Below are 23,273 nucleotides of genomic sequence, written 5' to 3'. Positions count from 1 at the left end.
CAAAAGAGATCGGGACCTTTCCGTGAGTACCGGACGTGTGCTGGGAGCGCTCACTCTCAGCACATTTTTATTTTTTAATAGAACGCAAATGTGTGGCTGCTCGGCACCTACGCCCTGACGCCGGAAGGCCGCACATTTCCATTCGGCCGGCGCCAAGAGGTTAAAGTCAAATGTTAAACGCAAAAGACAATTTTTGAACAACATTCGTCTATTCATCGAATGTTCAAAGAATTTTCGCACGACTTTTCTTGCAAATATTCTCGCCCCAAAAATCTACACATGTATGGCCAGCTTAACAAGGGAGTGTTCTGAGATATTTTGTATTCCCACAGTTTAGTATCACTCATCAATAAGCTTTGAACCCTGAACACGTGCGTGCCATGGGCCCCTCTCCTCAGCAGTTGTAGGTGATGAAGTCCATCCCCCCCACTCAGCTGACCCCATGAATGGAGCTCCGAGTGTATCAGCTGCCGGGCGGTACAGAGAGGCGGGGGGAGGGGCTCTGTGTGAGGAAAGCCGCTGACCTTTTACACACAATTGCCGGTTTATTTGTAGTGAAGCAGCTGAGAGTCGGATTCGTATGTGGAGTCTGTGTGCGGACACCGGGAGGAACGGACAGACCTGGGACTGAGGTAAGTGCCCCTCTGCCTGGATATAGGGGACAGGAGGACGGCGGCTAATTTCCCTGAACATAGTCCTGTTCTACAGAGCGAGCACTGAGGTGACCTCTTTGTTCTCCCTGGACAGATATTGGTCATGGCGGATCAATAAGGTGAGCAGCTCCTCAGGACTCATGGTGAGGTTTGCTCCCTCAGCTGTGGTCTGCTCATGGAGGGGCCCCATGTGTTGCTGCATTACTGGACTCCGCTGACGCTACAAACGCTTTAGAAGCGCGCCTTGTGTGATAGGCTAGGTGCACACCTGTGCGTCTTTCAGTGCGTTCGCACAAAGGCACTACAGGCCATGGGTTCCTATAGTTTACATCTATGCAGTTTCCACCATTGTTTGGAGGGTCTTTTTTGTTTTTTTAAGTGCAGCATGGTGCGTTTTTGGCTTTATAGACTTTTTGATGGAATTGCAAACGCATGTAGATGTGTTTTCCTGCATGACCACAAACCACTTTAAGGCTACGTGCACACTATCCTGTGGTTTTGTTTTGTTTTTTTTTTGTTTTTTTTGTTTTGGTTTGGTTTTTTTTTGCTATAAAAAATGCTGCTAATAGTGTTTTAGGAGTGTTGGCATTGTACAAACATACATACAGAGAAAGCGTTTAGTGGTTTTTATTTTATTTTTTTTTTCCCCTGCTGGCAAAACTCTTTAAAAAAAAAAAACACTTTTTTTTTCTGCTTCTAGATGCTGAAGCTCTATAAATGCCAATAGCCTAACGTAGGATGCATGGACACATGGGATAACACTAGCTTCTAGGAGAAAAAAAAATGCTAATCGCTTCTAGGTGCTTAAAAAATGCTAGTGTGCAAGCATGGAGCCGAACACCTCTTTATGCAGGCCATAGACTGTTCTTTTATCGGCTCATTTTTCGTCCAAAAAACAAAACTTCGTTCTGTAAGCTGATGTTGCCACCAATGATTTTGAAAATTGGCTGTTCACGAATTTTCCAGCATGGCCGATAAACAAAATGAGGAGGAACCGTGAAAATCGGACGATGCCATTGCCCCACTAACAGTGCGAAAATCGGCCAATTATTCTTTCGGATGAAAAATCATCCGATAAATGAACAGTCTATGGCCTGCATTCGTCCTCATGCACACGGGATGTTTTTACAGCGGCTGTTTTTGGCTTTTGGGGTTTGTTTTCTACAGCCAGTAAACCCCCAGCATGTTATCCTATGTGTCCATGCACAGACTATGTTATATGACTGGAACTAACCCAAGGACTAGTGGGATTCTAGAGGAGTTTTTTGGCTGTAAAAACACTCTAATACTAAACGCTGCAAACCGGCATTTTTGGACTTTTTTTGACCAGGAAAAAAAAGCACAAAATGCCACTAAATGCTAATGCAAAAACGCTAAAAAAAGCTGAGAAGCTCACGTTTTTAATGTGACTTTACATTAAAAACGCCCAGTGTGCGTAGATCCTAAAGCAAAACGCATTTTAAAAAAACAAAATGCACCAAAAACTGTCCTTAAAGCAGAGCTTCACCCCAAAGGAGGAGTTCTGCTTTGTTTGCCCCCCATCCCCTTCAACTACCACATTTGGCACTTTTTGAGGGGGAAAGGTGAGCGGGTACCTGGTTTTGGCAGGTGTACGTTCCCACTTCTGGTCAGGTGCAGCGATCTGAGCTGGAAGCTTGGTCCCCCCGCAGCCTTCTGGGACACTTCACAGGTCCCGGAAGACTGCGGGACCAATTGCAAAGCACAGTTGGAAATCATCTGTGAAGCTGCAGGGCTTCACTTCAGGGTTCCCTTGGGGCTAGTTCACACCATGGTGCAGAGACATCAGTTTTTCTGCATGTGTTCTGCGAGGGCACAATGAAATAGTTCTCTGTGCTCTGTTTACACCATAACACTGGTATCACGTGCAGACTTTCCTGCACAGGAATCTGCAGTGTGTATAAAACCCATTGATGCTCGCATGAAAACTGATGTCTCTGCAAGGGAAATCTGCGTGTCCGTTTCCAACAGTTTTTCTGCACGTTTGGTGTGAATGAGCCTGTACTGAAGATGCCTGCACCTGAAGCCAATTGAAAAATTGTCTCGGGTGAGGGCATTGCTAGATCCCTGGACAGGTATGTGCCCTAATATTAAAAGTTAGCCGCTACAGTATTTGTAGCTGCTTTAATGTTTTTATTTTGGGGGGGGGGGGGGGGTGGGCGCCTGAAGCTCTGCTTCACAAATTCATCAACCACACATGCATAGATGTGAACCTAGTCTAAGGGCCCGTCCACACAGTGGTGTGAATGGCGTTTTTCCACACGGGAAGAACACTAGTCATCATTAGGGTAACCTGGAGATGTAATTTTATTATTTTTTTGTATGTCCTGTACATGCTGCAACACATCTCAGAGGTGAGGGGCAGTAATATGCAGACATGCCACAATTTATCGCAGTACACTGGGTGGCACCACTCTGCTGTACAGGGACCCAAACGATGTTACTTTCTGTACTTCAAATAGTTGGCTAAGGGCCCATTGACACCAGAAACTGCATTTTTGCATGAGGTTTGGCGCTCATTAGCAGGCCCTTGTGGTGCGTCTTCCCTAGGTGTTTTTAGGGGCTTGCATTTGCTTTGAGGGCATTTCCTTTTTCTTTGGACTTCCATGTACACTGCATTTACATATGTTTTCATTGCAGAAAAAAAGTAAATTGCTGTACTTTTTTCACTGCAGTGGTGTGAACAATGCCCATTGTTTTACATGGATTTTGAACTGTATATGCAGTGGGGTTGTGTTCAGAAATGCATCTCACTTCATCTGGTGTGAATGGTCCCTTAGCTCCTTCATACACTATGGCTGGCAAGATGGTAAAATTAGGTCACTGAGCTGCTGTTTTACCAGCCACAGGTTTATATGGCTACTGGCCTCAAAACATTATACCACATCTCGTGGGGGGTAAAAAAAGAGATGGTTCAGCCCAGGGGCGGACTGACCATTTGGGCACTCAGGCACTGCCCGAGGGACCAGGGTCAGTAGGCGGACCCATGAGATGCCCCTAGTACCTTTTCATAGGCTTTTTTGGGTGTGGGTGAGGACACAGGGGCCCCTTGATCCCCTATTGCCCAGGGGCCCCATGAGTTGTCAGTCTGCCTCTGGTTCAGCCATAGTCTTTCCAACTGCAAGTTGACATGGCCACTGGTCAAGTCAGTACGGCATGTCATTATATACATAGCACAACCTATTCCAGTGAATAGGGCCACAGAGCAAGTGCCCTGGAACCATGCATGATGCACTCACTTGCAGCACAGTGCTGCAATCTTTCAAGGATTAAAACCTGCATTCAAAAAGCAACATGCTGCTTGCCAAATGCCTCTGAAAATCCACCTTGGCTCTCTTTTCAGAGGGGTGACAATGACAGCTACAAGTGTAAACAAGCCCTTGTTGAACTATGGCAGCTGAAGAATCTTCAACATTTCCGGATGCTTTATATACCTGCTTCCCCTCCCCTCACCACCCCCCACACGGGTTTGTTGTGGTTCCACCCATCAGCTGTTGTGTCATAGAGACTAGTGTATGGGACAAGGTATCCGGCACTCAGGAATGTGTAAGACACTGATGATTTAACTGCCATCTAGGCCGCTATGAATTCCTTTTTGCTGGGGGGGGGTTGGGAAGGGAGACGGCACTTTCAACTAGCAACGGCATTACTATAACACACGACTAAAGAATGTTTTCTGGTTGTAGCTGTAACCTCTATCCTAATCCACATCTAGCAGAGACTATGGTGGTTTTAACCTGAATTCCACGAAGAGTTTAACTACTTGTTGACTGTAACCTATTTTGGAGCATTTCTAGTGAAATTGTCAGGAGGTGAGAACAGAGTTCTGGGCAGACAGTTCACATTCCGTACACCAGGTCAGATCTAGCGGGGATCTGCAGCAGTCTTCTGTATTGAAAGCGGTTGCGATCCTGTTGTCAGGTGTGGATATGCACCATATTCTATTTCCCTGTGAAACGGGTCTATTTGTTCTGTGATGTGACACACACAATTTAATTCCTGCCATTATGCTTTTCCCAGCAAGCTCACTTGCACTAAAACTTGACGCTACTTGGGCTCCATTCATATGTGTGTGTTCTGTGAATGCAAGAAAAACATTCATTAATTGTTGATGGCACACCAAATTGTTATCACCAAGCATGAAAGAGAATCGTCAATTTTAAATGGTCTCCAGAACAGGAATACGGGGGAAAGCTTCCAATGCAGACGCAAATTCTGTTGACAACCAGAGATTCCTTCGCTGTGGAGGAATTTCCTCACTTCCTGTTTTGGCTATGGGACAGGAAGTGAAGGGAAATCTTCCTAATGGGACAGGAAGTGAAGGGAAATCTTCCTAATGGGACAGGAAGTGAAGGGAAATCTTCCTAATGGGACAGATGGCAAAAAAACCTGACACGTTCTAAACCTCCCCCAGTCCAAAATAGGAAGGGGAGGTGGTTTTGCCTGGTAGATCTACTTTAAGGCTGGCGACACACAGGCAACTAGTGCACATGTGGGAGAGCCTTCCACTTAATATCTGTAGCATTGTTACCTTGTTGGCTCGGAAAGCTGTTAAAATTCCCTTGCAAGCGTCTTTTGTCTGCATGAAAACACTGGAATTTTTTTTTTTTTTCTGGTTTTTGTTTTTTCTTTGAAAGATCCGGCAATAGTCATGTTTTTTTTCTGGCTTTCGTTACTGCTGGTGCAGAGTGAAGAAAAGGGTTAAGTCATTTTACTTTGTTAATTGCAAACATTGGTTGCTATGAGCCTGTGTAGTTTGCTGACCGCAGCTATACAGGCTAAAAACAACCAATCGTCTCACATAAAAAGATACTTTGTATTTTAAACTAGAAAAGCTATAATTTCTGGGGAAATTGTGTGAAGTGTTCTTGTCTCCACCAGTAGTCTACAACTGGAGTGGCTGGAGTAACTGTTGTGTGGTTGGAGTGGCTGGAGTAACTGTTGTGTGGTTGGAGTGGCTGGAGTAACTGTTGTGTGGTTGGAGTGGCTGGAGTAACTGTTGTGTGGTTGGAGTGGCTGGAGTAACTGTTGTGTGGTTGGAGTGGCTGGAGTAACTGTTGTGTGGTTGGAGTGGCTGGAGTAACTGTTGTGTGGTTGGAGTGGCTGGAGTAACTGTTGTGTGGTTGGAGTGGCTGGAGTAACTGTTGTGTGGTTGGAGTGGCTGGAGTAACTGTTGTGTGGTTGGAGTGGCTGGAGTAACTGTTGTGTGGTTGGAGTGGCTGGAGTAACTGTTGTGTGGTTGGAGTGGCTGGAGTAACTGTTGTGTGGTTGGAGTGGCTGGAGTAACTGTTGTGTGGTTGGAGTGGCTGGAGTAACTGTTGTGTGGTTGGAGTGGCTGGAGTAACTGTTGTGTGGTTGGAGTGGCTGGAGTAACTGTTGTGTGGTTGGAGTGGCTGGAGTAACTGTTGTGTGGTTGGAGTGGCTGGAGTAACTGTTGTGTGGTTGGAGTGGCTGGAGTAACTGTTGTGTGGTTGGAGTGGCTGGAGTAACTGTTGTGTGGTTGGAGTGGCTGGAGTAACTGTTGTGTGGTTGGAGTGGCTGGAGTAACTGTTGTGTGGTTGGAGTGGCTGGAGTAACTGTTGTGTGGTTGGAGTGGCTGGAGTAACTGTTGTGTGGTTGGAGTGGCTGGAGTAACTGTTGTGTGGTTGGAGTGGCTGGAGTAACTGTTGTGTGGTTGGAGTGGCTGGAGTAACTGTTGTGTGGTTGGAGTGGCTGGAGTAACTGTTGTGTGGTTGGAGTGGCTGGAGTAACTGTTGTGTGGCTGGAGTGGCTGGAGTAACTGTTGTGTGGCTGGAGTAACTGTTGTGTGGCTGGAGTAACTGTTGTGTGGCTGGAGTAACTGTTGTGTGGCTGGAGTAACTGTTGTGTGGCTGGAGTAACTGTTGTGTGGCTGGAGTAACTGTTGTGTGGCTGGAGTAACTGTTGTGTGGCTGGAGTAACTGTTGTGTGGCTGGAGTAACTGTTGTGTGGCTGGAGTAACTGTTGTGTGGCTGGAGTAACTGTTGTGTGGCTGGAGTAACTGTTGTGTGGCTGGAGTAACTGTTGTGTGGCTGGAGTAACTGTTGTGTGGCTGGAGTGGGCAGAGTAACTGTTGTGTGGTTGGAGTGGGCAGAGTAACTGTTGTGTGGTTGGAGTGGGCAGAGTAACTGTTGTGTGGTTGGAGTGGGCAGAGTAACTGTTGTGTGGTTGGAGTGGGCAGAGTAACTGTTGTGTGGTTGGAGTGGGCAGAGTAACTGTGAAAAGGTTGGAGTGGGCAGAGTAACTGTGTGGAGTGTTTGGAGTAAAGATGGTAAACATTACACTAACCAATTGATTGATCAAATTTAAAAAATGCACATGGCAAGCTTGATAGTGAGAAATGCATTTCAACTTTTAATTATTTATATAGCACATTTAATTGCAATGTTGTTGCCCAAAGTGCTCAGTTACATTAAAACATACATTTATAAAAACATTAGCAGCATTATCACCTCAAATACTCTCTACTGTAGAAAACTTATTTCCAAACCTTTAACCAGAAGCCGGCCAAACTGTCACAAATTCAAAATTAGATTTCAAATAGGGCGGAGAAGAGCGAGTAAAAACAAACTGCTCCAACTTGCTCGCTTCACTAGCGGTTGCCATTTTCAAACGGTTGTAGTTTAAAAATTATAAATCCTACACCAAAGAGCTTTACATTGTGAGAATCACAAGACCCAGACCTACATTTTGATGCATAGTATGTCTCTGAAATATTAAACATGAAGGCACAGTCGCAGTTTAGAAATTGCCCTTCAAATTTGAGGTGGCTAGAGTGGAGTTTCAATGAATGTCAATGGGCAGCGTGAGTTGCAAATGGTCATTTTGTGAAAACTATCAGGACTATGGCTTAGCCGTGGACATTTTTAGTGGCAGCAGGGATAGCTGAATCGTTTGATATAAGATTTGTGTAGGTGGGCTTGACAATGAGGGAGTGATGGCAGTTTAGAAATCATGTCCTGAATTTTCAGCTCCCACTCTAGTTTTGAACATTCTGCCATTCATTCCTATGGGACCAATTTCACCACAAAAACGGCGATATTTCGTGAACCATTCGGCGAAACGTTCCACAAAGTAATAGCACACCAATCAGGAACAATCCGCATGTTTAGGTACATTACTGTCTATGTTGTGTGGGAGGAGTTAGGGTGGTAAAGTTGGCTATAATAAGAATATATATGTGAGATAACAGTAAGTGGTCTTGCCATGCAAGAACACATAATTAATACAAAGTGACAATTGGCCTCATTTAAGTAATATTTGTAAAGAGATACTACAGACTAGCATTAGGACTGTTTCACACTGGTGCACTTTTGCCACGCTAGAATGCACCGTTTTAGCTCAACAAAAGCTCAATATTATTCTTTAAATCCTATGTGACTTTTTACATTGCTGCTTTGCATTTGTGCTGCGTTTTTAAAAGTCCTGCATACTGCAACTTTAGTGTGGTTTTCAAAAGTGCTGCAAAAACGCACCTTCCATTAGAAGTCCTAGGTTCTCTCCCCTTCAGTGTTCTGTGTGATGTTTGGTTATGGCTTACTGGATATGATTGTACCAACTTGCCATTTTTAGCCCTCGTTTATACAGTTGTACTTAAGCATACACCTGTGTTAGGACTGTGTTTGTCCGCATGGGATGCACAGGTATTCCCTGCGTCTGCCTGAAGACAATCCTCATGACAGGATGTAGTGGCTGCACGGACACAGCTGCTGCTCCCAATTCGACAATTGTGTGGGTGTGTGTCCCCAAACGCACATAATGTGAGTTTGTGAACATATACCCATAGGTATGTCATATTGGAGATCAGCGTCTGTGCACGGGGCCCTAGTATTTGGCATTTTCTGTAGAATACAGACTTTAGGCACAAGGATCATGACGGGGAGGGGCTGCAGTTGCTGTCTTCTGAAAATATTTGCTTGGCTGCAACTTGCTTCAATAACTGTCCTTTGGAAGTACTGGCATTTGGGTTCTATTTGCTAAGCCAAAAGATGCCTCACATGTTGGCAGATTCCTGCTGATTTGGGCAATTCTCAACCTGAGTGGCCCTGCAAGCAACACCTGGCATAAGTCCGTTTAAAAATTGGCTGAGCTGGGTGGAAATCTTACTCTTCTGTCAGACGCAATCACAGTTTAGGTATTTGGGCAGCCATGGTTGTCATGGCTTCTGAATACAATAGCTGGTAGTGGAGATTCTACTATAGCCTTTAAAGAGTGATTTTCAAGAGGCTTGTCAGGCTTAGAGAGACTGAGACCTCAGAAGAAGGAGACTTGGATATCTGAAGACAATCCTTTTACCGCCCTGGTGTCTGACACTGAACAATTCCGTATAAATCTGTACATCAAATCAATTTAACACCACTTAAACTTTCTAGGTTTTATCCTTCCCATCCGTTCTTCTGTTGGGGATGTTCCAAGAACCCGGCAAAATTTATTCCTATTTTATGGAACTGTCCTGGAATTTTTTTGTTTTATTCTGACTATACTTCAACTTACATTTCAAGTACCTGTATGCTTATTGAATCTGGTAGAAGAATGAACTACCATTGTAGCAGTTAAAACCTTGTTGGACCTGTTCTTCTATGTCAGGTAAACTTCTATTCTAAATCAAGGAGGGGGGGGGGGGGAGAGAGAGAGACGCATGACAATATCCACTGTCAATGTGTGAATCCACAGCCTTGAGCAAATGTTTGTATCTCTACTTGGACTAAATGGAAAAAGAGCAGCCTTAAAAAACTGACCTGATCTGCTTTTACATCTGCCTTCCCAAAGATATGCGTTGTGGTTCAAACATGACAGATCCAGACTGCCTGTGTAAAAGGGCCCTTATGGCTTGTTCATGCGTCCATTGAGCTTCATTTTTCTGCACATGTATGGGGTGAACAGGGCACATAGGCACTCTCTACACTAAAACAATTGTTCTCTATCAGTGTTCCCCCTGAAGATATTACATGACCAAAAAATAGTCCATGTGATCTAGATGCACACTTGCATTACGTGGATTTGTTTTGAGTGCCAGAGGTGAGATCTCCGTACTTGAAATTGCAAGCTTCACATTCCAGCCACAAATGTCTCATGGGGGTTCAACCCAACTTAGTTCAAAGCATTTATATTATCAAGAACACGGCACAAGAAAACCACAAAGTCCAGTGTAACCACCCTAGAACTGTGATTCCTAAGCCAGCTGGTGACCTCTGCTCATCTGAAACAGAGATGTGACTATGCTTTTGAGTCCTGTGGGCTCTTGAAAGATGTTCAGGAGTAGAAAAAAACAGCGGGCTAAAAGGGCCACTCGGCCTGTTCGGGCTCTTGAGAGACTTTAATGTCTAGATTAACCCAGATGCCTAGACCAGTAGCTGGCTCTGCCTGTCAGTGAGCCACAGAGAAGCTGCCCCTCCAGCGCTCATTGGAGCACTGGGCTGTGGAGGGGATGGAGTGGCTGGCTCAGCCTCTCAGCGGCTCAGAGGCAGAGCCAGCAGGTTGGTGGATGCCAATGCTAAAATGGCAAGCTGGAAGAAATGGAGGCTTTCCTTGAAGGAGAGGGTTGACTTGATCAAAACTTACTTGATCCTTATCAACCTGTCGAGATGGTTGGGTATTTTTTTCAGACTTGGTTTAAGCCTGTTCTGCATTGCTGGGAAGATGGTGGGGCAATGAAGAGTCTCAGAGTCTGACATGGCAAGTTCCCAGCTTATGTTGCCCCATTTCTGAAAATACTTTTGGCTGTGGCAAGTGACAGTGGAGGATGTTGGGTCCCTTCCTATGAAGCTTCTAGAGGAGAGGATTTTGGCTTCAGCTTTGTGTGTCACTGGCCTTTAACCTCCCTGGCGGTATGATTCTTTCCGATTTTTGGTGCTGAAAGCGGTACCATTTTTTTGCATGGAAATATGTAGTTTTTTTATTGTAGGCTGTAATTTTTAGGAATAACTCACTGAAATCTGTCCGAACAAAAGTCTAGTAAACATCCCGGGTAGGATAAAATTTGAAACACGAAATCATAAATTATAATTTAATAAATAATCACAAAAAATAATATAATACATTTAATTCAATAATATAATCAAACCAAAAACACTGAAATTTGAAATATAGCGCCACAATAAGTTCGCACATTGCTGAGCAAAGTCGCAAAATCGTTTTCAGTGTCTGATGAATTTCCCCACAAATCATTATCACTCAATTCTGCAAGTGGTTCTGATTTACTATCGCTGTTCTCTAGCTGACCTAAACCGCTTTTGACCTAAAGGGACACTTTTTGGACGCCATGGACGTTTCTCAGTTTCCAGGCAGAAAGAACAGACAAAATGCAGGCAGGGCGCAGAACACAGCACTAGGGACAAAATGTATGTGAAATTGGTTGAGACAGCAATGTTTTACTATGTAAAATGTAAAAAAAAAAGACATTTTTTTAAAATTTTTAAATTTCCCGGCGGCGGCGCCCGTACGTCCCGACGTCACAGGGACAGGACACAGAAGCCGGATGCCGGCATCGGCCGGAAGAGATGGCCGGGGACGCTGCAGGGGACACATCGTGGGAGCGCAGGGTAAGGTAAGTGAAGAACACATGCCGGAGCAGTGCCGCATGGTATTCCCGAGTGTAGCTCGGGGTTACCGTTTGTGGTACTGAAATGTTACCCCAAGCTACAGTCGGGAATACCGCCAAGGAGGTTAAAGGATTGCCTAGGCTCTGTAATGAGGGATGGGTTGTGTCTAATTTGCAGAGAATCCCTTTGAAGTTTAGGGTTCAAGCTTGGCTCGCTTTCCATGGAAGGCTCTGTGAGGGAACCTGAAGCAGTTCCCTGTGGATGATCAGAATTGTCCTAGAGTGAGTGTTTGGTAAAGTGGAGTCTATGGACCACTTTTTGCTGAAGTGTTCCTTTTTAACAGAGAGGTATATAAAAGGGTGGGGAGGGTTCTAGGCATCCCCTTTCTCTATAACATGAGTTATGTGCAGTGGGTGTATGGGGCACTCCTGACTTGCTGGGATTTTGATTTAGATACTTTTTCTAGTTAGTATAGTTGTCCACTGCGTCACGTGGAATGCATGCTGCCAGATTACCCTGCATAAGAATGTCCTCCCTGTTGAGGTTGTGGTGCACGATCTTCTAGGTGAGGTTGGGAAGATTTGGGGTTTTTGAGAATGGCAGAGAGCCTTGGGTTGTCTGAATAAGGGTGTGGAAGAATATCAGACCTGCCTTTTGGTCAATTGTCCATCTTTGGGTGAGGGGCTCTTTTCCTATACTGTTCTTTTCACTCCCTCCGTTTTTGTTGTTGAATATGTTCTTTTTGAATGGGGCTGCATGGTTTTTTTTTGGGCTCGCAGGTTTGTCTGGTGTAGAGGTGATTTCTTTCCCAAGTACTGACGCATTCATTTGAGTGTTTTTTGCTATAAAGCCATCTTTTGTTTGACAGCAGACTTTGCTATATTTTCTTTTTTGTGTTAATGTGTGTCATTATCTATATTCTGTATATGGATTGTATGTTGATTGCAAAACTTTTAATAAAGAAAAATTGGGAGTGGCTGCCTCAACTTTTCGGTGGCTTACTGAGGCAGCGCCAGCAGCTGGTCCAGGCATCTGGGAGGATCCAGACATTAAAAGCCCTGATCTGAATCGCACAGGAATGCGCAGTGTGTTCCTGTGCGATTCACATGCAGGTCTATGCGGTGCTGCGCAATTCATATGCGGTGCAATTTTCAATGCCATTAATTTGGGCAGAAATTGCACCGCGCTAAAAGTAGTGCATGCAGGCAACTGCATCACATGGTACTTTGTACCAAGCAGTTTCATGCACGCCGGTGTGGGCAAATGCAGTGAGTTTGTGACCTGTACTCAGGGTGTTAACTTTAACTGAGTCCCACGGCAGATCTCAAAAGAACTGCGATCTGAATGCGGTGTGGGAAGCCACACAAATGCGGCTTTCCTGCACAGCGTTCTAGTGTGACTGAGCCCTAAAATCAGGATCTCTTCAGAGCCTAAAAATAAGAAAAATCTCTTCAGAGCCTGTATAAGCTGACCACTTTAACCCACTGTCTGCTGAATCTGGGCCATAGGAGTGAAGAACTAAGTGCACCCCTGTGATCCCCAGGAGAAGTAGGACCAAAAGAGCTTTGGGTCTACGTCTCCTTTTTAAATAAAACCGTTTAAGCTAGGTTCAAACTGGATGCGGTGCGAACTGATGAAGATTTGGAGTGCGTGTACAGTGTGAATTTGCAGTACGATTTGTAATGCATTTTCTGAGGAGATTGAGGTGTATGGAGATTAAATTCACATTGCACTCACACGGGACTTTTTTTTTTCTTGTTTTAACCAGATCAGAATGCATAGATGTGAATGATCTTCGTAGAAAACAGTTTTTTTTTTTTTTTTTTTTTTTTTTTTTTCTTCTAGATGACCTGCAAATCTATGCCTTTTTTGGATAGCATCTGAACCGCATTCGATTCATAAGTGTGAATTTGGACTTCGCTGGTAATTTACATCACTTTTATGTAAAGAATTGTTTGTATTTGTGTGGTGGATGTTTTTGTCTTGGGTTTCCCCTTCACATTTGCATAATGCTGTTTTTGTGGTCACCGATTTTCCTTTTTTTTTTTTTTTTTTTTTTTGGCCTTTACTGAATGAAGCCATTGTGTACATGTAGATACATGTAATATAGCATACTTTGTCAGTTGCAGCTCTCTTTATGGCTTCTTCACACCAGCAGCCACACTGAATGCATGCCTGCTGGTGTGCATTGGGAAGAAAAGTGCTAATTACGGCACATCGCACTGTTTGACATTTCAGTAAGATTCGCACAAATAAAAAGCAGACTGACATTTCATTAAGGTCTGCTTGGCTTATCACAGTGCGATGCAGTGGATTGTGTTTGGTTGCTATATTTTTATTTTATTTATACAATGAGGAACAGCTCAGGCGACATGACAAGGAGCACTGGGCTGTAGAAGGGAAGGGAGCAGCTGGCTCAGGCTCTCAGCAGCTCGCTGAGAGGATGAGTCAGGTGCCACTCCAGACTCTGGGGTGGATCCCGACTTTAAAGTCGGGGTTTTTTCCCCTGGCCTGGATCAGCTGATTGACATTGAACTTAAGTTCACTGTCAGCTGAAAATGGGTCACAGGAGTGCAGAACAAACTGCACTTCTGTGATGCACAGGAGAAGTACAACCAAAAGCACTTTGGCTGTACTTCTTCTTTTTTAAATTTTATAAAATTGATTTATAAAGAAATCTAGGGAAACTTGCAGTCAGTGATATACATTGTGAAAAGAAAAGTCTGTTTCTACACATTTTGGTATTTACTGTCTTAAAGTATTGAAAATATCCATGGTCTGACCCTAGTAGGTTTTTGTCAAGGGACTATTGAATGACATTAAGGCTCAGTTCACACTAGCTTTGTAAGCAGGCGTTTGAGGGGTGTTTTTTAACGCTCCTCAAATGCCTATGAAAATTATACACATGGCAGCACACAGTGCTGTTCACACTGAAGCATTAGCGTCACAGCAAAATTGATGCTTCATGTCAAGTCAAGAGGTGTTGAAGCCTTTCAGCGCCTCCCATTCAAGTCTGTTAACGCTGCCTGGCAGAGGTTTGGGGAAGGTTGATACCATTAACTTCATTATAGGAATTTGTGGTGTTTTAACACTTGGTTAATGTCTATGAAACACCTCAAAACCGTGCGTAGGGCATTTGGGGAGCTTTAAAAACGCTCCCCAAACGCTTGTCTAATGCCTGTCAAACGCTATATGAGCATTTGGGAATAGAGTGAACAAGCTCTATAAAAGATCCTAAGCAGATACTACCTGGTTCTTGCACTTCTGCAGCATTGTTGGCTTGGGTCAATTGTTAGGTTGCGTATGTTTACCTGTTTTGTACGTGGGGACAGATATGTGCGTTCTGTCTTGGTTTGGTTCCAGGAAATGCATATAAACTGATTATAAAACTGATATGTTAACACTTGTAAAAGCACATAAAAGTGCGTTTTAAAACAAATCTTTACCACTTCATGTTTGTGCCTGCTAAAGAAAACTACTTTGTATATGAAAACTAAGCCATTGTATAATTTGCAAGAAATGTTATGAGTTATTTAACCCAATGTTTCTCAACCTTTTTTCAGTTAAGGCACCCTTTAAAATTCTGCACAATCTTGAGGCACCTGTTACAAAATGTAAAAAACTAAACGTTTTACCGAACGCAGCAATATCAGAACATACACCAAACATTCTCTATGCTTCCAAAGCAAACACACCTTTGCACACTGGTACTGACTAGTTCTAGTATGTCACTGTTTCTCTTCTCCATCAGTTTCTCTCACTCAGCTAATATGACCCCAGTGCTGATGGGAGAGGGGCAAGCAAGGATGCTGTGCAGTTGCCCGATGTCCTTATAAACTGATGACCTCATTTTGTTGCAAATGTGCTTCTATACATGTCTCTTGTAGGGTGTTTTTATATTTATGGAAAAAAAATGTAAAACTATCCTGTATGTTCATACTTGAGGCCTCCATTTCAGTTGTTTTCATTCCCAGCATACTGCAGTCACCTCATGAGGACAATGTAATAGTCATTGTTTTTGTTTCCATTGATCAATATCATTTAACAGAAAGACAAACAAAGAAGGTGCTATCATGCTAATAACATGAAGCTCAACAGGCTGAATAGATAACATCATCCACAGCTGGTTCCTCCCATCTCTTATGAAATGCAGGGCATTGTATTCTTGTATATAAGTGCACTAGAGATGTAGTAAGGAGGACTGAAGAGCTACTAGATAGTCGAGCTGTACTATGTGAATAAAAGCTGTAGAAATGGTTTCTTAAAATAGTTCTAGGGCCAAAAAAGTGTTTGTTTTTTTTTTTTTTTCCTCCCTTCATGCATTACCTGCATTAAGGTGGGAAAAAACTTCCATGGATGTCACCTTATCTCCCCTCCCCCTTTGCTTAAGTACTTACCAGAGTCCTTTATTGATCCAACACTGTGCCTATCTGCAGCAGAGCTGGTCTTCTCTCCCTCTCACAAGAAGAAGTGGAAGCCATTGGCTCCTGCTCATTTTCAGTCAAATCCTGTGAGAAGGGGGTGGGGCCAAGCCATGCTATTTAACTGTTTCCATGCTGCCCTATAGCAGAAATACTGCTACAGGGCGGCACGATTTCACCAAATCACGTGTGGTTTCGCAGTTCTGGGTAGGGGACATGCGCACCCTACCCGTGCCACCATTCGTGGCCACCACAGTCCCGCTATAAGTCGCTGATCACCGCCATTATGAACTAAATAAAAATACAAAAATAATAGTGCCCCATCGTTGGTATCAGTGGGCGGAATAGTGCCCCATCGTTGGTATCAGTGGGCGGAATAGTGCCCCATCGTTGGTATCAGTGGGCGGAATAGTGCCCCATCGTTGGTATCAGTGGGCGGAATAGTGCCCCATCGTTGGTATCAGTGGGCGGAATAGTGCCCCATCGTTGGTATCAGTGGGCGGAATAGTGCCCCATCGTTGGTAGCAGTGGGCGGAATAGTGCCCCATCGTTGGTAGCAGTGGGCGGAATAGTGCCCCATCGTTGGTAGCAGTGGGCGGAATAGTGCCCCATCGTTGGTAGCAGTGGGCGGAATAGTGCCCCATCGTTGGTAGCAGTGGGCGGAATAGTGCCCCATCGTTGGTAGCAGTGGGCGGAATAGTGCCCCATCGTTGGTAGCAGTGGGCGGAATAGTGCCCCATCGTTGGTAGCAGTGGGCGGAATAGTGCCCCATCGTTGGTAGCAGTGGGCGGAATAGTGCCCCATCGTTGGTAGCAGTGGGCGGAATAGTGCCCCATCGTTGGTAGCAGTGGGCGGAATAGTGCCCCATCGTTGGTAGCAGTGGGCGGGAGGAATAGTGCCCCATCGTTGGTAGCAGTGGGGGGGAGGAATAGTGCCCCATCGTTGGTAGCAGTGGGGGGGAGGAATAGTGCCCCATCGTTGGTAGCGGTGGGGGGGAGGAATAGTGCCCCATCGTTGGTGTCGGTGGGGGGGAGGAATAGTGCCCCATCGTTGGTGTCGGTGGGGGGGAGGAATAGTGCCCCATCGTTGGTGTCGGTGGGGGGGAGGAATAGTGCCCCATCGTTGGTGTCGGTGGGGGGGAGGAATAGTGCCCCATCGTTGGTGTCGGTGGGGGGGAGGAATAGTGCCCCATCGTTGGTGTCGGTGGGGGGGAGGAATAGTGCCCCATCGTTGGTGTCGGTGGGGGGGAGGAATAGTGCCCCATCGTTGGTGTCGGTGGGGGGGAGGAATAGTGCCCCATCGTTGGTGTCGGTGGGGGGGAGGAATAGTGCCCCATCGTTGGTGTCGGTGGGGGGGAGGAATAGTGCCCCATCGTTGGTGTCGGTGACACCAACGATGGGGCACTATTCCTCCCACTGACACCAATTACACTTGCTGACTCTGTTCTAGTATGGTGCTGCTGCAGCCAGCATATGTGGTTGCAGCAGCACCTCTACACTGCACACTTACCTGCACTCCTTCACTCGATTTTCGTGGGGCCGCTTGGCTCCGCCCCCTCACCGGTGATTGGCCGCCTGTGTGCCTTTCCTGAGCTACAGTTCTGGCGGCCAATCACCGGTGAGGAGGCGGAGCCGAGCAGCCGCACGAACATCCAGTGGCCGAACTGAAGGAGCAGCCGCGCTTCCTGGACCGGATCGTCGTGGGACCGGAGCCAGGTAAGAAACAGCAGCCCCTGCCCACCCCTGTACTTAGTGTCCCTTCCGTTGGAAGGGGGGGGCGGTGGCAGCAGTATGTGTCAGTATGCCGTATACCGGCGTATAAGACGACCCCCGACTTTTGAGAAGATTTTCAAGGGGTAAAAAGTCGTCTTATACGCCGGAAAATACGGTACATGTATTGGGATTTTTTTTTTAATACAGAATACATTTTGGCCTAAATTTATGACCATTTTAATTTAACTTTTTTTTAAATGGACTTGTTTAACCAGTTCCTGACTGCGCCATAGCCAAAAGACGGCTACAGCATAGTTGGCTAGTTCCCTCTGATCGTTTGGGGACATCTGATCACATGACTAAAGAACGGGCCAATCACAGCTTCTTTCACCATGTGACCAGCTATGTGTGATCACTGGGTAAATAGGAAATGCCGGTTATCAGCTGACAGCGCGTGAGGAGAGCCGGTAAGCAGCATTTCGCAGGGGGACATCTACACTGATAATCGGGGCACTGGTGATCAGTGCAGCCAATAGTGCCCATCTGTGCTAGCAATCGGTGCCCATCAGTTGAATCAGTGCTGTGTATCAGTGACTCCTCAGTGCAGCCTATCAATGCAGGAGAAAAATTACTTAACTTTTTAACTGAAACTTTTTTTTTTTTTTAAAGCAAAATTAAAAACCCCAGTGGTCAAATACCACCAAAAGAAAGCTCTATTTGTGCGTGTATGTATGTAGTGTTGCATGACCGCACAATTACATTCAAAGTATGAGAGCGCTGAAAGCTGAAAATTAGTCTGGGCAGGAAGGGGGTAAATGTACCCAGTAGGCAAGTAGTTAATAGCAAAAAGTCAAAAATATAGTTTTGTTTTTTCAAAATTGTCAGTTTTTTTGTTTATAGCGCAAAAAATAAATGCAAAGGCGATCAAATATCACTGAAAGAAAGCTTTGTGGGGGGGAAAAAGATGTAAATTTCATTTGGGCAGCGTTGCATGACCACAAAATTGTCAAAGTAACGCAGTGCTGTATCACATAAAATGACCTGGTCAGGAAGGGGGGGGGGGGTTAATCTTCTGGAGGGCAAGTGGTTAAAGACGCACATAACTTGTGCTATGGAGGCACATGAAGAGGGGGGAGCAGGGAGTGCCAGTAGGGGACCCCAAAAGAGGTAAGGGGTCACTTTGTGCAATGCCCTTGCACAGGGCTGGTGTGTGTGTGTTTTTTTTTTTTTTTTTTTTTTTTAAATGCAACCTGGTTTTCTAATGGTTAGAGGGGTCAAATTATAACTGTCTATAGTGTTGATAAAATTCTAAGGAGCAAGAAGGAAGACTTTCTGAACGCATTTCTAACAATGTATATTTCGTTTGGGAAATTCCATTCATATCAAATTCTAAAAGCAAATGAAAACTTAAGTACTTTCGAATGGCAATATTGAATGTACTGACAAGATTTTCTTTTTGTACAATCCTACCAGTGTATGGCCAGCTTCACTCCCCTTAGATTTCTGTAACATCTTTTTGATTAGTAAAATTGCCCACTCAGGCACCTCACTAATTGAAGATCAAAATGGTAGAGCAAATTTTGCATTTTTTTTCTTTTTATTAAACTTTAATTGCTTATGTTAGGAGAAAAATAAGTCTGCAGTATGAGACCTGATAAGTGTGAGCCTTTGAGTTGTTGAACAAAACTGTCTCTGTAGTCTTTGGTCTGTTTTTGTGTGAGAGGTTTTTTTTTGGGGGGGGAGGGGTTGAGGAGTTGCAACCTAGAAAAAAGCCATTATGCAACTGTAAGCTCATCGCTATGATTCCTTTCAGCTATTGCTAAGTCACTGACAGACGTGTTCTGTGCAGGCAGGCTGTCCAAATCAATGACAGGTGGCTGCTTGTACCTGCGGGGATCCATGCATATCCTGGAGTGTACATCTATGGAGGACCAATGCATGGATCAGAATGCAGTCCATGTCCCCACACCCCTTTTTGTCATTGATTTAGGGCAAGTTCAAACTTAATGCGTTTTCAGTGTGCTTTTTTTCTGCATCTAAAACCTACAGAAAGTAGGTTTATATGGTTGTCAGTGTCCTAGTTCGCATCCGTGTTTGCAGTTCCAGTGTGTTCTGGTTGCAGAAATAAAACAGGCTGCATGTTTCATGCACAGAGCTGTACTGGAACGTACTAAAATGCACTGGAACGCACATATACCAATTTGAATTGATGCACTGGAACGCGTCACTCACATGTGGAAACGCATGTTGACTGCGTTTCTGTAGTGTGAACTGGTCCTTAGGCTAGGTTCACACCTATGCAGTTTGTTCCGTTTTTTGCGGTGCATTTTGCGGTTTTTACGCATGCGTTTTTGACACGTTTGCATTTTGCTTTTTTCCAACCTGTTGCTGGGCAGATTGAAATGCATCAAACGCACTACATGCTTCTTTGCAACATCTCCACTGAAGTCTATTGAAGTAAAAACGCAATGTTTTAAAAAAAAAAAAAAAAAAATCCCTGACTCTTTCCAAGAAACGCAGCAGGTAAAAATGCGGAGATATGAACCTGTCCCATAGGAAATGTTAAATGGACTGCTGTGCGTTTCTGCAAAACGCATAGGTGTGAACCTGGCTTAGACAGATTGCCTGCATGCACCTGTGCACCCAGCATGGATGAAGATGGCCCTTCACATGGGGGTGTGGAGTGGCATGTTTGTATGCTAAAAGAAAAATTTAAAAAATTGCAGTTGCCATATCTATCAACAGGTAATCTGCAATATATTAATGTTGTTGCTGGGTTTAGATACACAAATACTTCAGTACAGTATGTGTTCAGTTTTATAGTATATTTATAATTGGTTGACACCATTGGTATCACGATTAGGAAACTCCCCTCTGTTTGGTGACCACTCACATTTTTCCACCCAATCTGTTTGTGATAGTAGTCATCAGGATAGATAAAAACGGTTGACCTCCACAGTGGGGACACAGGCAGCTGTGAAAACAGTCTTTCCCCTTTCCATTTTCTGCATATCTATCACAATTCTTGTGCATTCAGCTATTTTAAGCAGACCTAGCATGAAAGGTGTAGTTTGTGGATCTTCTATTCCACTTGAAATGGTTTTTACCATGGAAGGACTTTACTAGCAGTTACCATTTCTTGTGTATGCCGCATGTAATCACCCCAGATCAGACAACTGTGCAATTTTTGGTTTTCTTTAAACTTCAGCTGTTTTTTTTTTTTTTTTTTTTTTTTCCCTTTTAAACCGCATAGTCATTACATGAAATGTAGGGAGTTGGTTGTTGTTCCTCATTTAGGTCTACCCACATAGCTTTGTAAAATTTCCAAGCACAGCTAAACCCACTTCCTTTTTATACAAAATCTAGACTTATGTGCAGTCAACAATATTGACAGTTTTGTACTAGTATTGGTCCAGTTCTTTTTTCCTGATGTATTCTTTGGCATTACATGCAAATCCCTCTTACTATGACTTGCTTGCTGATCTGTCAGGTGAGTGAAGTGCCAAGGTTTGTTATCTTTACCTAGGTTTATCTTGGATATAAACACCAATCAGATTTCCATATCTTAATAGAACAATGCATTCAAATCAAACAAATACCAAAACATTTTCTGCTTTTATTTTATTTTCCTTCTTGCTAGAAATCTATACTTGGCTCAAGCTTGGGTTGACTAATTTCTGTGTTCTACATTGCTTGGTACAATGTAGGTATTCATTCACAGGTTCATAAGTAGTGGAACTTGGACCAGTGATGGTAGTGAGTTTAAGGGATTGTATTTAAAGATTTACCCAAACTAAAGGTCTTGGAGATTGCTGGAAACTTCAATAACGTGTCAGCTTTATCTTTTGGGTAGTTGCTTTTCACTGCACTGCTATTACATAGTTACTGCATATGCTGGAGCTGTGCTTCCGTGATGGAATCATAATGATATGGAGTAGATAAATGGAGAATCCAGGAGCAAGAGTGACCACCTTTGTTTGTGCTCTTGTGTAAGAGAGATTATTGCAAGGGCATCCTGACTATGGAGTCTCAGCGGGTGGTCCAACCCTCCAGAATCATTGGGGGGAGGATTTCCTCTAAAGATCAAGCAGAGTTCCTGAACTTAATGACTTTTCTACTTCTAAATTATACTGGCTGTAACGAAGTTTTGTTTGTGTTTGTGTTTTTTTTTTTTTTTTTTTCTCCACACCCCCCCCCCCAAGGTGACTGTAGTTAATCTTTTTTGTTTTCAAATTGTGCTTTCCATTTACAGATCTTCTGTACTCCTTACATAAAGTCAGGCTCTAAATACTAGGTGTGAAGTCACCAGCGCTCCCTAATGCATTTCACTTGGATTTTGTGAAGACCGCATCCCATAAGGCATAAACAAATGTTTCCAGGCCACAAAACATTGGTGTTCTTATGCCTTATGTCAGTGGTTGTCCGCTTATAAGCGCAAGGGGTCCTTGCCCTAATCAGTGTTCCCACTACAGACTGATGAGTTGCTTCATATACCAAAGGGCTGCAGATCAGGCACCAGGTCCTTATGTGATGCTGTCTCTTCTTTGGGAACGTGTTACATGTTCCACCCATTTTTAGGGTGGAAAATGTAATGTTCCCAATCCTGCCGTCACCCGATTTCCAGGGAGAAATTCCCTGTACTAGCTGTCATGTTTTAAAGATGGCACGGCCGTACGGGGCTCCACCCACATGGCAGCATCATTCAGTGTTCTGTGAATGAATGGGACTACAAGTCCTGACAGCCTTAGCAGCTCATAGCTTGTAGTTCTCAGTGAATTACCACGGCAATGTGGTAGTTCATTGATCCCTTCTGTCAGAAGTATTGTCTTGCCTGTACAGGATGTACGAGCAATCGGATACACTGACAGTCTGCAGGAGATATGCATGGCATCAAACCCAGTCAGGCGTTGAATCAGAGCCCTCACCTGTGCCCAAAAGGCAGTCAGTTTCCTACAAGACCAAAAGATATGTAAGTGGGAGCCATCCTTCTCCTTACAGTGCCAACAAACCTTCGGGGCCTCTGAGAAGATCTTATGCAGGAGCAACAGAACCCTATACCGCAGAGTAAGCAGTTTATACCCCAATTCATGATATTTACTGGCGACGGAGTAATAATGGGCAAAATACAAGATGTGGTCTCTGTTAGGACAAAAATGTCCTGTGCAACTCTTCTCATTTGAGAAGAAACTGTGGCACAAACGTGTCATCTGAGCAACTTGTAAACCAATGAGATGGCATATTATTATTATTTATTATTATTATACAGTATTTATAAAGCGCCAATAGTTCGCTCAGCGCTGTACATTACAAAGGGGGACAGAACATGTGACAGAACAATACCAATACAATGCAAAACATGAGGGGATCGAGGGCCCTGCTCTTTCGAGCTTACAATCTAGGAGGGAGGGGGTGGTGGCACAGGAGGAGATAGCTGTGGGGGATGGAGTGGTAGGAAGAGTGGAGGAGGTCGGCAAGTTAGCAGGGGGTGGGGTAGGCTTCCCTGAAGAGATGGGTTTTCAGGGTGCGCCTAAAGGAGAGGAGAGTAGGTGATAATCTGATGGGTTGGGGCAGGGAGTTCCAGAGGATGGGTGACACCCTGGAGAAGTCCTGGAGGCGGGCATGGGAGGAGGAGACCAGGGAACTAGAGAGAAGGAGGTCTTGTGAGGAGCGGAGTGTGCGTGCTGGGCGGTACTTGGATATTAGGTCAGTGATGTAGTTCGGGGCAGTATGGTGGACAGCTTTGTACGTCAGCGTTAGGATTTTGAATTTGATCCGTTGCGCAATCGGAAGCCAGTGGAGGGATTGGCAGAGGGGGGTGGCGGAGACAGAGCGGTTGGAAAGGTGAATGAGTCTGGCAGCCGTATTCAGGATCGACTGAAGCGGGGATAGCCAGCGGCGAGGCAGGCCAGT

General features: G+C 44.6%; 1 protein-coding gene across 3 annotated transcripts in view; it reads left to right on the top strand.

Moving 5' to 3' along the window:
• Positions 1 to 475: 475 nt before the first annotated feature.
• The window catches only part of RUBCNL (rubicon like autophagy enhancer), a 104,656-nt gene continuing 81,858 nt past the window's right edge, over positions 476 to 23,273 (top strand). Inside the window, exons 1-2 of one of the 3 annotated variants that reach the window (XM_089678936.1) lie at positions 476 to 632; positions 13,076 to 13,153. The gene's annotated coding sequence lies outside the window, so the exon portion shown is untranslated. The remainder of the gene's footprint in view (positions 633 to 13,075; positions 13,154 to 23,273) is intronic. The other 2 variants (XM_089678945.1, XM_089678935.1) reach the window with 2 other exon arrangements.

The sequence above is a fragment of the Staurois parvus genome, unplaced genomic scaffold, assembly GCF_062004578.1.
Source record: "Staurois parvus isolate SC_StPar_1 unplaced genomic scaffold, SC_StPar_1.0 ptg000017l, whole genome shotgun sequence".
NCBI classification, from domain to species: domain Eukaryota; kingdom Metazoa; phylum Chordata; class Amphibia; order Anura; family Ranidae; genus Staurois; species Staurois parvus.
The sequence above is the reverse complement of the archived record's forward strand: the minus strand, read 5'-3'. Positions and strand labels throughout refer to the sequence as shown.